The 14,184-nt window shown below is 38.7% G+C and overlaps 1 pseudogene; it reads left to right on the plus strand.

Moving 5' to 3' along the window:
* Positions 1-13,949, plus strand: part of LOC142433747 (TAR DNA-binding protein 43-like) — a 115,349-nt pseudogene extending 101,400 nt beyond the window's left edge.
* The last annotated feature ends 235 nt before the right edge of the window (positions 13,950-14,184 follow it).

Raw genomic sequence — 14,184 nt, forward strand, 5'->3', positions numbered from 1 at the left:
TCAAAAAAGTTATAATGTTGATTGATGACCAACCTCATTCTGGACATTCGTCAAGCTACCAAAAGGACAAACATATTCACAGAGTATGGGCACTTGTGCTTGAAGACCAATGATGAACCATTGAAGAGATGGGGAAGTCATCTGTCTTGGAGTCTGGTTCAGCAAATTTTAATGGATGTTTTAGAAATGAGACGGGTCGCTTAGAAAATTGTGCCTCTGCTTCTACTGACCAGAAAAAAATAACTTCAACTGGAAGCATGCTGTGCTTTGAAAGAACAGCTCTGAAAGAACCCAGCCATTTTTCCCAAGGTCAGTACTAGGAAGGAAATATGGTGATATTTGTACGATCCTGAAAGCAAACATCAATCAAGGCAGTGGAAGATGCCATATTCACCTCGTCCAGAAAAATCTTGTCAAGTGAAATCAAAGATCAATACGAGGCTCATTTGTTTTCTGAATGTGAGGGGGATAGTGCATTTGGAGTTCATTCTAACAGGTCAGACTCTCTATTAAGCTTACTATTTAAAAGTTCTTAAGATTGCTTAACAGTGTGCAATGAAAATGACAGTTTGTGTCAGAAGGGGAAGTGGTTTCACAACCACAACAATGCACCTGCTCACACAGCCATCTCAGTGCGCTGGGTTTTGGCAAAAAAGAGCATGTCTCTCTTACCCCACTCAAAATACTCATCTGGCCTCGCTCTGTGCAACTTATTTATTTATTATTTAAGGATTATATTATTGGGGGCTCTTAGAGATGTTATAACAAGCCACACATCAATTACATCAAATGAACTTGCACAGATGCTGCCATCATCATTTACAAAACATTTTCTTTCTACTTATGCCCCTTGATATCAGCTACGCTTATTTCCACCCTCCCACATCCTTCCACCTTTGTGGGCCCTTAAAAATAATATATATTTTATATAATATATATATTATATATATATATTCATATCTAACACCATCTGCTGTATCCCTTCACCCACAGTTCTGTTATTCAACCCTGTAAAGGGAAATTATACATCCATCATTGTTATCGGTTCCCCTCCCGCACCTTACTTCCTGTACCCACATGGAATTGTTACTCCAACTATTTTTCTGAGGGGTTTATCTATGCTGTATTCCGCGTGTCAAAAACACTTATCCGTACCAATACCTACGCCATACTAGCAGGATTAACAAGTTTGAACTGGGAACACGATAGTGGGGGGAGGAAGCATTAAGAAACTAGAGGAATGTTGTGCGTTTCCTCAGTGCCACACCACACCTTTGAAGAGTCATATCTTCCATGAATCCCTTCTTTGAGGCAGTTTCTGATTATTAACAGAAGGGCTTTGGGTCTCCACTCTGATCCCTGTCCTTCATAGCAATATGATTGTTTTTTTTGAACCTGTGATACCTGATCTTGTTGACACCTCATTATCACACATTCTGCTTATTCCAATGTGGACTTTATTGCTTGGCTGCTAGATGGCCGCTGGTTTAACTTCAAGCCTTTAAGACTCCAGACACAAAATATTTTAATAGGCAGGCATCATCAGACTTCTTCACCACATTTGCTTATGCACCCATTTGCCTTCAATGGTCATGTCGGGAAGGTCAGTATTACACAGTGCCCCATTATTGGAACAAAGTGTTCTTGTGTGGAGGGAAGACTCAGTAGAAGTCCGTTTGCTAATTTAGTGCTTTACTGCATATATATATATATATATATATATATATATATCCCAATCTATCTCTCTTTATATATTAATATATTATGTACAACTTCTTTTTGCGTCCATAAATGAAAAGGGATATGAAAGGATAGCAAGTTGACGATGTAGAGAAGGTGGTTAAGAAGAAAAAAGCGGGGGTGCTGTCAGCCATCCAAACAGATGAATTTGAAAAATGTTTCCAAGAACGGAATTGCAGATTTGACAGATGCATCAGGTATAAGGAAGAGTACTTTGGAGGTGATAGGTTACTAGAATGATAAATAAATAAATAAATAAATAAATAAATAAATAAATAAATAGGCAGATAGATAGATAAATATATAAATGCATAGCTCTGAAAAAAAAACCCTCTGGGTTAGTTTGGGTGACCCTTCATGTATTTTTATTATTGTATGTTTTGAAAATAAATAAGGACTAGGTTGAAAATATATTGTTTTTATTAAATTAATAAATCTTTTTATTGGGGCTCATAAAGCTCTTATCACAATCCGTACATACATCAATTGAGCAAAGCACCCTTATACATTCGTTGCACTCATCATTCTCATAATTCACCTTCCACTTGGGTTCCTGGAATCAGCTCGGTTTCCCTTTTATTCCCCTTCCCCTCCCTCCCCGCTCCCCCCTTCCCCCTGGTCCCTTGATAGTTTATAAATAATTATTTTATCTTATCTTACACCCCCCAGCATCTCCCCTCACCCACCCCATTACCCATCTCCCAGAGAGGAGGTTACACATAGATCTCCAAGATCGGTTCTCCCTTTCTACACCCCCTTCTATCCTGGTGTCGCCACTCCTACTGCAGGTGTTGAGGGGTTTGTCTGTCCTAGATTCCCTGTGCTTCCAGATCCCTACTGCACCGCTCGCTGTACATCCTCTGGTATAACCAGGTCCGCAAGGTAGAATTGGGGTCATGATAATTGGGAGGGAGGCGGTGTTCAGGAACTAGAGGAAGGTTTTGGGTTTCATTGTTGCTACACTGAATCCTGAATGACTCATCTCCTCCCCACTACCTCTCTGGAAGGGATGTCCAGCTGTCCACAGATGGGCATTGGGTCCCCATCACGCACTCCCCCTCATTCATAGTGATGTGATGTGATGTTGGTGTGCTGCTTCCGTGTGGACTTTGTTGCTTCTGGGCTAGATGGCCGCTTGTTTGCTTTCAAGCCTTTAAGTCCCCAGACACTATGTCTCTCAGTAGCCGGGTACCATCAGCCTTCTTCACCACACTTGCTTATGCACACTTTCGTCTTCAGTGATTATGTGAGGAAGGTGATCACTCAATGATTGTTTTTGTTCCTTGGTGTCTGCTACATGGTCCATTCAACACCTTGTATTCACTTAGGCTGTGTGCTTCTGCTCTGTGGGCCTTGTTGCTTCTCAGCTAGATGGCCGCTTGTTTGCCTTCAAGCCTTTAAGACCCCAGATGCTATATCTTTTTGATAGCTGGGCAACATCAGCTTCACCATGTTTGCTTACACACACGTCTGTCTTCAGTGATCATGTCGGGAAGGTGGGTATCCTGTAATGACCGTTTAGCAGGACGAGGTGCTATTGTATTGGGGGATTATGCATGAGGAGGCCCAATGTCCATCTGCTACCCTACTACTGAACCTATAAATATATGCACATAAGTCTATTTCCCCCATAATCATAAATATATTTACATATGTACATGTCTGTATTTAGGCTTCTCTGTATGCACTTTGCCTCCTACTCCTTTCCTCTATTTCGCTTTCCTCCCGTCCCACTAACATGTTTAACCTCCATTCTGGTTTCAGTAATTCCTCTCAGTTACCTTGCCCTTGGCACTCCCTACCAGTCCTCCCTCCCCTCCCTCCTCTGGTTTTGAACCACTCGCTGTTCCCACGTCCCTGTGTTGGGCGACACCTCCTCCCTTCCCCTACCTCCCACACTCTCATGTCCCTCCAGGAACGTTGATCCCGTTATTTTCTTCTCTCATTGTTTGTCCACCCTATCTTGTCTAGGTGGACTTGCTGATATAGTAATATGTGCATACAAATGCAGATGACTTTGATAGCGCCCAAGTGGCACATACGAACATGGCTTTGACAGCAGCAACATCGACACGCTGATAAGCAGAAAAGCCACTAACATACAAAATTTACAAGGTAAAAAAAAGGGAAAAAAGACAAAACCAAAAGATAGCAAATATTAAAAAGAAAAATTTCTAGTAGTTCAAGGTCAGTTCATTGGCTTTTAGGAGTGTTTTCTAGATGTAGCTTGTGAGGTGCCACGTCCTCGCCCGAAAGTCCATCCTTTATACTCCCTCGGGATCCCTTTGCTCTGCTTCCTCCGCTGCCCCATTGCACGCCCCCAGTGTTTGCCTCAGTGTGGTGGGGTCAGCTCAGTCGCATATCCCCCACTGTGCCTCAGGTGCTGTCCCGTGTAGGGCCATGTGTTGGTGCAGGATGTCGCATCTCGCAGTGTGGCCAGCTGTATGGTCCTCCCTTTGTACTATAGGCCCTTCGAGCAGGTCTATCAACCTTGGGCTTGGTGGACCCAGGTGTAATCCACTATGTCCTTTCTCCTTCCTTTGTTTCAGCTTCCTTCTGGATGTAGTGTGGTGAGTCAGTTCCTTTCCCACTCCAGACGATCTATTTTTGTTTTCTGTGGTATTCCCTTGAAAATATATTGTTATTGTTGTTATGTCCCCTCAAGTCAGTTGTGACTCATAGAAACTCTATGTACAACATAACAAAAAGCCACCCCATTATGTGGCATCCTCACCATTGTTCCTGCGTTTGAACCCATTGCCAGGACTCCTGCACTTAACCAAGTTCTATGTACTTCTCCAGGGATAGGTCTTTCCTGACAACATATATAAAATAAGTGAGACTCAGTCTCTTTATCATTGCCTCTAAGGAATATTCCAACCGTGCTGCTTCCAAGACAAATTTGTTTGTGCTTATGGCAATTCCTGACACTTTCACTTTCCCTGGCCAACACCATATTTCAAATGCACTGATTTTTCTTCATTATTCCTCATTCAATATCCAATGTTCACATGTAATAGGGAGACAATTGAAAATACCATGGCATCAGTCAGGCACCCTTAATTTTCAAAGTAACAGGTGTGCATTTCAATACTCTTTGCAGCAGATTTACTCAACACCATGTGTCATTTGATCTCTTAATTGTTGCTTCCATAAGCCTTGATTGTGGACCTAAGCAAAGTGAAATCCTTGACAACTTCAAACTTTTCTACATTTATCTTGATATTACCTATTGCTCTAGTTGTAAGAATTTGGGTAAATTTTTTGTAATTAATTGTACTTCATACTAAAATATTCAATCCTTAATCTCCATCAGCAAATGTCTCAAGTCCTCCTCACTGTCACCCAGCAAGATTGTGTCACCTGCATTTTGAAGGCTATTAACAAGCCTCCCTCCAATCCAGATGCCACATTATTCTTCAAATAATTGAACTTCTTTGATGATTTGCTCAGCATACAAATTGAATAAGCATGGTGAGAGGATATAACCCAAACATACACCTTTACTGATTTAAACCACAAAGTATCTATCCCCTTATTCTGTTTGCAAAATGGATTTTGATCCACTTACAAGTTCTGCATGAGCAAAATGAAATGTTCTGGAATTCCCATTCTTTTCAATGTTATCCATAGTTTGTTATTATCCAAACAATCTAATGTCTTGAAAACGAAATGAAACACAATGAAATGTATTTCTCATATTCTCTAATTTCAGCCAAACTCCATCTGTTGTCAACAACGGATATGCCTTGTTCCACATCTTCTTATAAATTGGCCTGAACTTCGGGCAGTTCCTTGTTATTATAATGCTGCAACTATTATTGAATGATCTCCAGCAACATTTTACTAGCATGTAATATTAAAGACAGGTTTTTTTTTTTACAATTTGCACATTATGTTGGGTTACCTTTTGTTGGAATGGGTAAAAATATGTATCTCTTCAGTTTTCCAAGTAGTTGTGAGTGCTTCCAGTATTTCTTCAGTTTTTTCAAACACATCAATTGATATTCCATCAATATCTGAAACCTAGTTTTTGGCTAATGAGTTCAGGGAAACCTGGATTTTGCGTTGGTAACATTGATTCTTGCTCATATATACTACTTCTTGAAATGATTGAATGTGGACAATTTATTTTCGGTACAGTGCTTTTGTTTATTCTTTTCATCTTCTTGAGATACTTCCTGCATCATTCAATAATTTCTCAATAGCCTCTTTCAATTTTTACCAAACATTGCAAATATAGAGCAATAGATAAACAATGCTTAATACATTCTTACTATGAAATATTATGCATATAAAAAAAACAAAGACAACTGTCATAAAACACTGAAAGAGGTGGACAAAAATAGAGAACATTATGCTTAGCAAGCTCAGTCATTCTGACAATGACACCTATTTAATACCACCATAGTGAAAAGGAAAAACAAAGAAGAATAAATGTGTTTCATACAACAGCAGACAAGACTTTGATTTCTATGAGGAGACCAGGGATGGAGGCTGAAACAGGGATAGGGGTTTGTGGGGACAAAAACTCCATATTCATGGAGTTTTTAATAGGACAATGTTGCTGATTTAATCTCTTAACAGGTAGTGTAACTATAAATAGTGATTTTTTAACAACTCCCCCCCAAAAATACCTCCAGATTTCTTATATCTCAAACGTAAATAGTGATTTGAGTGACTTTAAAAATTAAAATGGACTTGGAGTCTTTAGTGACCAACTAATCACAAACAAAAAGAATCTTTTAATATTGCAACTCAAAGCGTCATTTTTTCCTTCAGTTCTTCCACTTAAAGATATGCTGAATGTGTTCTTTCATTTTGGCTTGTTAAATCTAGGTCTTTGTACAGTTCATTGTAATATATTATTTTGTCTTCTTCAGCTGCCCTTTCAATGTTTCTATTCAATGGTGCGAATTCATCATTTTTTTCCTTTGCCTTAACTACTCTATCATTAAGAAAAGTTTCAGAGTCTCTCTGACATCCATTTTGATCTTTTCTTCCTTTCCAGTCTCTTTCCAATGACCTTTTGCTTTCTTTCCCAATGATTTTCCTGATTCATAAGATATTTTGTCATAAGTGTTTAATGATGCAAATTTGTTATTGAAATGTTCTTTAAAATTGAGTGGGATATACTCAAGGCCATGTATTGTCTCTTGCGGGTTTGTTTTCATTTTCTTCAGCTTCATCCTCAACTTCCATTTGAGCAATTGATAGTCTGTGGCACAGTTTGGCCCTGGCTTCAGATAGTGCATTTTATTATCATATAGTCAACTTGATTAATCTTTATTCCATCTGGAGAATTTCAAGAGGATAGTTGCCATCTGTGTTTAAAAAGTGATAGTTGTGATTAAGAAGTAGTTGGACTTGCAAGATTTTGCGATGAAATACCCAACTTCATTTCTATCACTGAGAGCATATTTTTCCAACTGTATCTTGATTACATGTTTGAGCAAATTCTGATTGAAAATTTGGTAGAATTTTCCTATTTCTACACAGTTAGTTTTAGTTGTTGGTACACAAATTTGAATCACCTTATTGATTGGATTTTCTTGTATGGGGATAAACATTGTCTTTTATGGGAATAAACAATGTACAGACAGAATTGTACCTCAAGAAAGACATTGAAATGTCCTTTTTGACAATAAATGCTGTGATATTGTTTTTGCTTGTGTTAATTCCACCATAGTAAACCATTTGATTTTCTTACTCAAAGTACTGAACACTAGTCCATTTCAGCTCACTAACTCATAGAAGATTGATCTGTATGTGCTCCATTTCATGTCTACTTACGACCAGTATAACTAGATTCATAATTAATATATTCCAAGTTTCATTTATTAATAGATATTTACAGTGTTTTCGTCTCTTTTTCAGCTGTGCTGATCAGCAAATGAAAGTCCCTAGGGCTTTGCTCCTACAGACCTTAGTCCATCTGTCTCATGGTGACTCTGCTTTGTGAAGGCAACTCTTCCTTCATCATATTTTGTGTCCATTCTGATATGATGGACTCATCTCCGGGCACTATTTCTGACAAGGTTCTGTTTCTTTCTATTCGGTAAGTTTTTAGGAACTGACTGTGCTTGATACTCTTCACAGGCTTTTCAGCGACCAATTCCTCTAAAGTGGACAGCCTATTATTTCTTTGTAGTCTATTCTTAGTCTGATTGCTCTGCTAAAATCTATTGAATTTCAATATCACAGCAATACACAAGCCACCAGAGTTATGACCCACTGACAGAAAAATTGTAGTTAAAATATGTAGTGCTGTCTTTATTTTACTTAAATGGTTATATTCTTGATAAGAATAAAATGTATTTAAATTATTATGTAAATTTTCACAATGGCTACATTGCTCTTTGGCCTGACATTCTTTCTTCATAATATAGTAGGTGGAAATGATTACATTATAATTTGAAATCTGTTGTTAAATCTTTAGCTAAGTATAGTTCCAACACTTATTCTAAAGATCATGTAAATTCATGAAGTTCATACCTTCACACTGGTTCTTGTTTTCACATGCAAAAAAGAGAAGCATTTGGTGGCTAAAATTATCTAGACCTCTTTTACTTAAGGAGGGAAATAATTGAAAATATGAAATAGTGCAATAGCCTCAGCTTTGATCCAGGGACTACTATGGTGAATGGTGGTACATATGCAGCTAAAAGAAATGATTATATGCTTTATGATATATTTCAATATTCTCATGTGCATTTGAAAACTAATCAATGGCTAAGAAGGTATAAAAGAGATGTCTTTTAATTATGGCACAGAAAAACAATATTAAATATATAATGTAATGGCATAAGAACAAGTAAATATAGGTTAGAATTCAACAAAATCCAAGCCTATTAAAAATGGGTAAACTATTTGAATAGACCTTTCTCCAGAAGATCTACACAAATGGTCAATAAACACATGGGCGAACAACAAATATGGTCCTTGAAAGAAAAGCTAACAAGATTTACTTAAGATTTACTTAACAAGATTTACTTAATTTTGACGTGTTATTTAGAAGGAACAGTCCCCCTAATAGGCTATTGTGCATAGTAAAGTAGAACATAGCAGTTAGGTCAGTTTTGCTAATCACATGTTTGCTATAATTTGTCTTTACCATTATGTGTTACTACAAATTACTTTTATTTTATTTCATGAGTATTATATTTATGAAAACAATAGGAAAATAGTTCAAAGAGACCCCATATATCCAATACTCTGTTCCCATTATTATTGTTTTACATTAATACGGTGTATTTGTTAAAACTAATGAACCAATGTTACATTTTATTAACTAAATTCACTTTGTGTGATGCTCCTGGCATTTGAAATACCAGTAACATAGCTTCCAGCATGACAGCAACATACAAGCCACCACAGTACGACAAACTGACAGACAAGTGGTGGAATTAATAGTATTGAAATAGTCCAAGTTTCATTTGAGGCAATACAGGAAAACAAGGCTCCAGGAATTGATAAAATACCAATAGAAAAGTTTCAACAACTTTATGTAACAATCCAAGTGCTCATTGAGCTATGTTAGGAAATTTTAAAGCTATACTTGATCAACTGTCTGTAAAAGATACGCATTTATTTTCATCCCAAAGAAATGTGACCCAACAGAATTTTTTCAAATAATATCATTAGTTTCACATGCAAGTAAAACTTTGTTAAAGATTGTTGGAAAACAGTTGCAGCAGAAATTCAATCTGGATCTCGAAGAGGACATGAAACAAGGGCTATCATTGCTTATGTCAGACGAATCTTGTCTGAAAGAAGAGAATATTTGAAAGTGGCTTTCTTGTGCTTTAGTGATGGGATAAATACAGTTAACAGAGTGGATCATAATAAATGATGGATAATATTGGGAAGGATGCGAATTCTGGAACTTTTCACTGTCCTTACATGGAAACTATACATGGACCAAGAGGCAGTTATTGAACCAGAACAAGAGATATTGTATGCAGGAAAAGATGTAGGGCAGGTGGATGTATCTGACCTCCTTTGTCTTCCCTCTATCAAGCATGTCTTAAACCTCCATCCTTCTTTACCCTATTCTGGGCCCAACCATTCCTCCCACTGCACTTTACTTCTATGTTGGGTTCAATAAATCATTACATTGACTGCACAGAATTCTCAGACAATAAGTATGAATACGGGAGTTTAATATGAAGATAATAGGATATAACAATTCAGCATCACTACATTAAGGATACAGCTATTGATCCACTGCAATACCTCTCTTTAACCAGCAGCCAAGTCTCTTTACAATCCTCAGTCTCTCAGCAGCATGATCCCTTGGCTTCTGCATCCATGGGTCAGGAAACCAGCCCACCTGTTGCTCTGTCTCAGGCCCAATGAGGAGCATGTACCCCACAGTATCGGTGCTGCTTCTCTGAGTCTCCAGGCTAGAGCCTCTGGTACTTCTGTCTTGGGTGGCCTCCACTTCATCAGATAAAGCTCTTTGGATAACCTCACCAATGATGCAGGGGTTTTTCCCTGTGTCCCAGGTAGCTAATAGAGGGATGACTTTTATGGAAGTACGGTTTCTGTATTTTAGCTGACCATTGTTGTTGTTGCTGTCAGGTACTCTTGAGATGGTTTCAGCTCATAGTGACCTTATGTACAACAGAAGAAAACATTACCCAGTTCTGTGCCATTCTTACACTTATTCTTATGTTTGAGCCCCTGTTACAACCACTGAGTCAATTCATCTTGTCCAGGTTCTTCCTCTTTTTCATTGCCCCTCTACTTTACAATCTTTGATATTCCTTTTCCAGGAGCTGCTCTCTCCTGATAACATGTCCAACATACTTAGAATTAAGGCACACTATCCTTGCTTCTGAGGGAAAACTTGGTTGTGCTTCTCCCAAGACAGATTTATTTCTTCTTTTGGCACTCCACAGTATCGACCATATCCTTTGGCAGAGAAGTTCAGTCTGGGTCTCTGAACTCATGTTTTTCCCCAAAAATAAAGGCAAAAAGAAGAAAGCAAGCAGTAAAAGAAAAATTTGATGATCTAAGTCTTCAGATCAGCCACACCTCAGTTCAGAAAGCAACGACCCTTCCCTGTTGAGTTCTCTCTGGAATTCAGACAAAAATTCTCCCATGGTTGATACCTGGCAGCCATCTCTCAAGGTTCAGTTTTTGTATGGCCTAGTCTATTTCTAGATCTCTGTTACTCATACATTTCAGTTCTTTATGCTCCTCAGTCGCACTCAGAATGGTTTGCCTAAGGTGCAATTATTTGGAGAGCGCTAAATTTCAATGCTGACACTTTTTCAGACCAGTGATTCTACTGAAATTCATCATCAATGTATCAGTGTGTTCCCTGTACTTGCAGCATGAGTGCATCCCCCTGAGAATAAGCAGTGCCAACTTCTGAGATTATGTCAGCAGGCCTTCCTAGAAATACCTCAGTGAAATGGCAGCACAGTTACTTCACATGGATTTTCCCCCAAGGCTCCTTTCAGCTTTTCGTATCCTTCTTAATGCATGGATTGCCCCAAAGCACCCAGGCTACACTTGATAGAAGTGGAAAGCATGGAGGTATTTAGATTAAAAAGAAGAGCCAATTCAATGTTATTCTCAAATCATACCATTCTCAACATCTAATATTTTGCCTTATGAAAGGATATTTTTTAGCAAATACAAAAAGAACTAAGTATAAGCCTGGTTATAGCCCATGGGTGTGTAAAACCAGGTAAATGGTACCTCTTTTGTGTTCAGAAGGAACAAAAAGTGGCTAAAGTAATTTTCCGTGGAATGCATAATCTAATGATTTCATTGTGCATTATTCTCAGGAAGAGATTACTCAATAAGCAAGATAACCACAGGCTACATCTCCTTATTTTTGAATCTGCAACACATGAAATTCTTCACTGCACAGTAGTGAAAACAGCACAAGTAAGCCCACGGTTTCTTGTTGACTGGGCACTCCATCTAGGATTGTAAACTTGAAAAGAGGCTTTGATTTCACAGAAAGGTTGAGAGGTAGTTGCTAGCCCTACCTGAAACAGACTCTCTAACACGGTGACAAACTATGGAATTGATCACTAAAGATGCGTACATAAGCACAAGGGTGCCCCTTTTATTGGATAATCTGACACTGGTTCTTCTAGAAATTTCCCATTCTTAAATTCTAGCTTCTAAACATTTACCTTATTCCTATTTGGCATTCCTGTATATTGTTTCAAACGATTACAAAGACAGTCTGGGCCACTTTGTGAGAACAAAGCACTAGCTGTGATGTGCTTGGGTTACTTCCTGCTTGCTTCCTCATCAGGCTCACTAAGGGTGTTCTAGCAGAAAATGTAAACCATGTCTGAATATATTCAGGTAACCAAAGAGGAGAACAAGGAGCCAACTGCAATAGCGGTGGAACTGTGCTCTGTTGAGCCTCTGGCTTGCACTATAGAAGCCCACTGCAAAAAAAAAAAAAAAAAAGAAGAAGAAGAAGAAAGAAAGAAAGAAAGAAAGAAAAAGAATGAACGTTTGTCAGTGTAAGGGAGGTGTCTGGTTCATGGCAGGCATTCTGCATGCTCCCAATGCCAGGTGGGGGAACATGGTCTATGTTGTGAATTATCCCAAAAAATAACAAAAGAAAGATGAATGAGACATATACTTCATCATCTCACTCTCAAACTCACTGGCTTTGAGCCAATGCTGACTCACAGTGACCTCCTGTGGGTTTCTGAGACTGTTAAATGTTTACAGGAGTAGAAACCACCGTGAAAAGAGCAGCCCAGAAAGCCTATGATTTGCTTATGTTGGGGTCTCCTGAGGGAAACAACTGAGCAGGATCTGGAGGAATAGTTTAGTACTTTTGGAGAAGTTCTCATGGTGCAGGTCATGAAAGGTATTAAAACCAGTCATTCCAAAGGGTTTGGCTTTGTTTGTTTTATTGAATAAGTGGTTGCCAGAGGGAAAGGGAAGCGCAGGGGGTGGGGGAGAGGAGGGGGAGCAGCTGATAGCACTGATGATGTATAACCTCACTGGAGCAAAGCAAACAAGAGAATTGTATGCAAATGGATATATTGGATGGTGTAAGATGCAGCTAATGAATAAATGAATGAACATAAGGATTCCGGGGAATTTGGCGAGGGGATAAGCTGGGAACTGATAATCAAGGAGCACACGAAGAAAGAAAATGTTTTGAAACTGATTGTGGGAACAATTGTACAACACTGCTTGATGCGATTGAACTATGGAATGTCATGAAATCTATAAGAGCTCCTAATAAAATGATTAAACATACTAATAAAATGGTACAAATGATAAAGTGTTAAATTTTAACTTACCTCCATCTTCCATAACCCACTTTTTCAATGTAATTTGTATGACAGCAAGGCTGTTCATAGCCCTAGTGCATGTTCAGAGGGATTTCCTGGAAGCTGAATTCAGGTGTATTTCCCCTTCACTTTTTTTTTAACAAATTCAACTTTTAAATGCGTCAAAAGGGAGAGAAATTAAGTGTTACATATCACCTAACTATAAACAAAAAGAAAGAGAGAGAGACCTAGGTGAAAGTCGTGTCCACAATAGATGGACAATTGGTGATGGTAAATGTCCTCATTCTAGGCAAAGGTCAGACAAACCTTTCAGGAGCAGAAATTTGTTTATTGGGTGGGGGTTGTGCAGAGGATATAACCTCTGATGGGTGTTGCAGTCTTTTACAAATTTGCTGAAGTGGCGGCATCTTCATTCTCAAACCATTCAAGGCTTTCGCCTTGGTCGCATTTGCTGAAGATCAAGTTGCCCAGTCTCTGTAGGGAGGGCTTGATCATTACAGTAATCAGCGGAACCTAATCAAGGTAGAACCTAAATTCCATAGCAATAGACAGAAGTGGAAGAATTGGTGGTTATCCAGGTGGCTTTGGGAATCAAGGTGGATTAGGTACCAGTAATAGTGGAAGGAGTGGGGCTAGCAGGGGAACAATCAACGTAGTAATATGAGTGGGAGCATGCATTTGGGGGCTTTTAATATTAATCCAGAAATGGTGGCTACAACACACACAGCAGCACAGAGTAGCTGGGGTATTATGGGAATGCTAGCTAATAAGCGGAACCAGTCAAACCTGTTGGGTAAGAACCAATGTCAAGGCAGCAAGCAGAGAGTGCTAATTCTGACCTTTGGCTCTGGAAATACCTCGTACGGTGATTCAAATTTGGGCTGAGCAATTGGCTTGGGATAAGCCTCAAATGAAGGTTAAGTAGTGTTTTTTAATGGAGTCTTTGGATCAAGCATGGATTTCAAATTCTCTGGCTGGGAATGCAGACCGTGGGTTCTGGTTGGTTGGTTGCTTGCTTGCTTGCTTGCTTAACAGTGGTAGAAATTCAAACATTTCTAAATTCCTGGTAAGTATACTGTAAAATATTTATGTACTAAAATTTTTCAAGATTGGTTTGTTCAGTGTGGATTATATTTTTGGTACTTTTCAAAGGAGG

Source organism: Tenrec ecaudatus, chromosome X, assembly GCF_050624435.1.
Source record: "Tenrec ecaudatus isolate mTenEca1 chromosome X, mTenEca1.hap1, whole genome shotgun sequence".
Classification (NCBI taxonomy): Eukaryota; Metazoa; Chordata; class Mammalia; order Afrosoricida; family Tenrecidae; genus Tenrec; species Tenrec ecaudatus.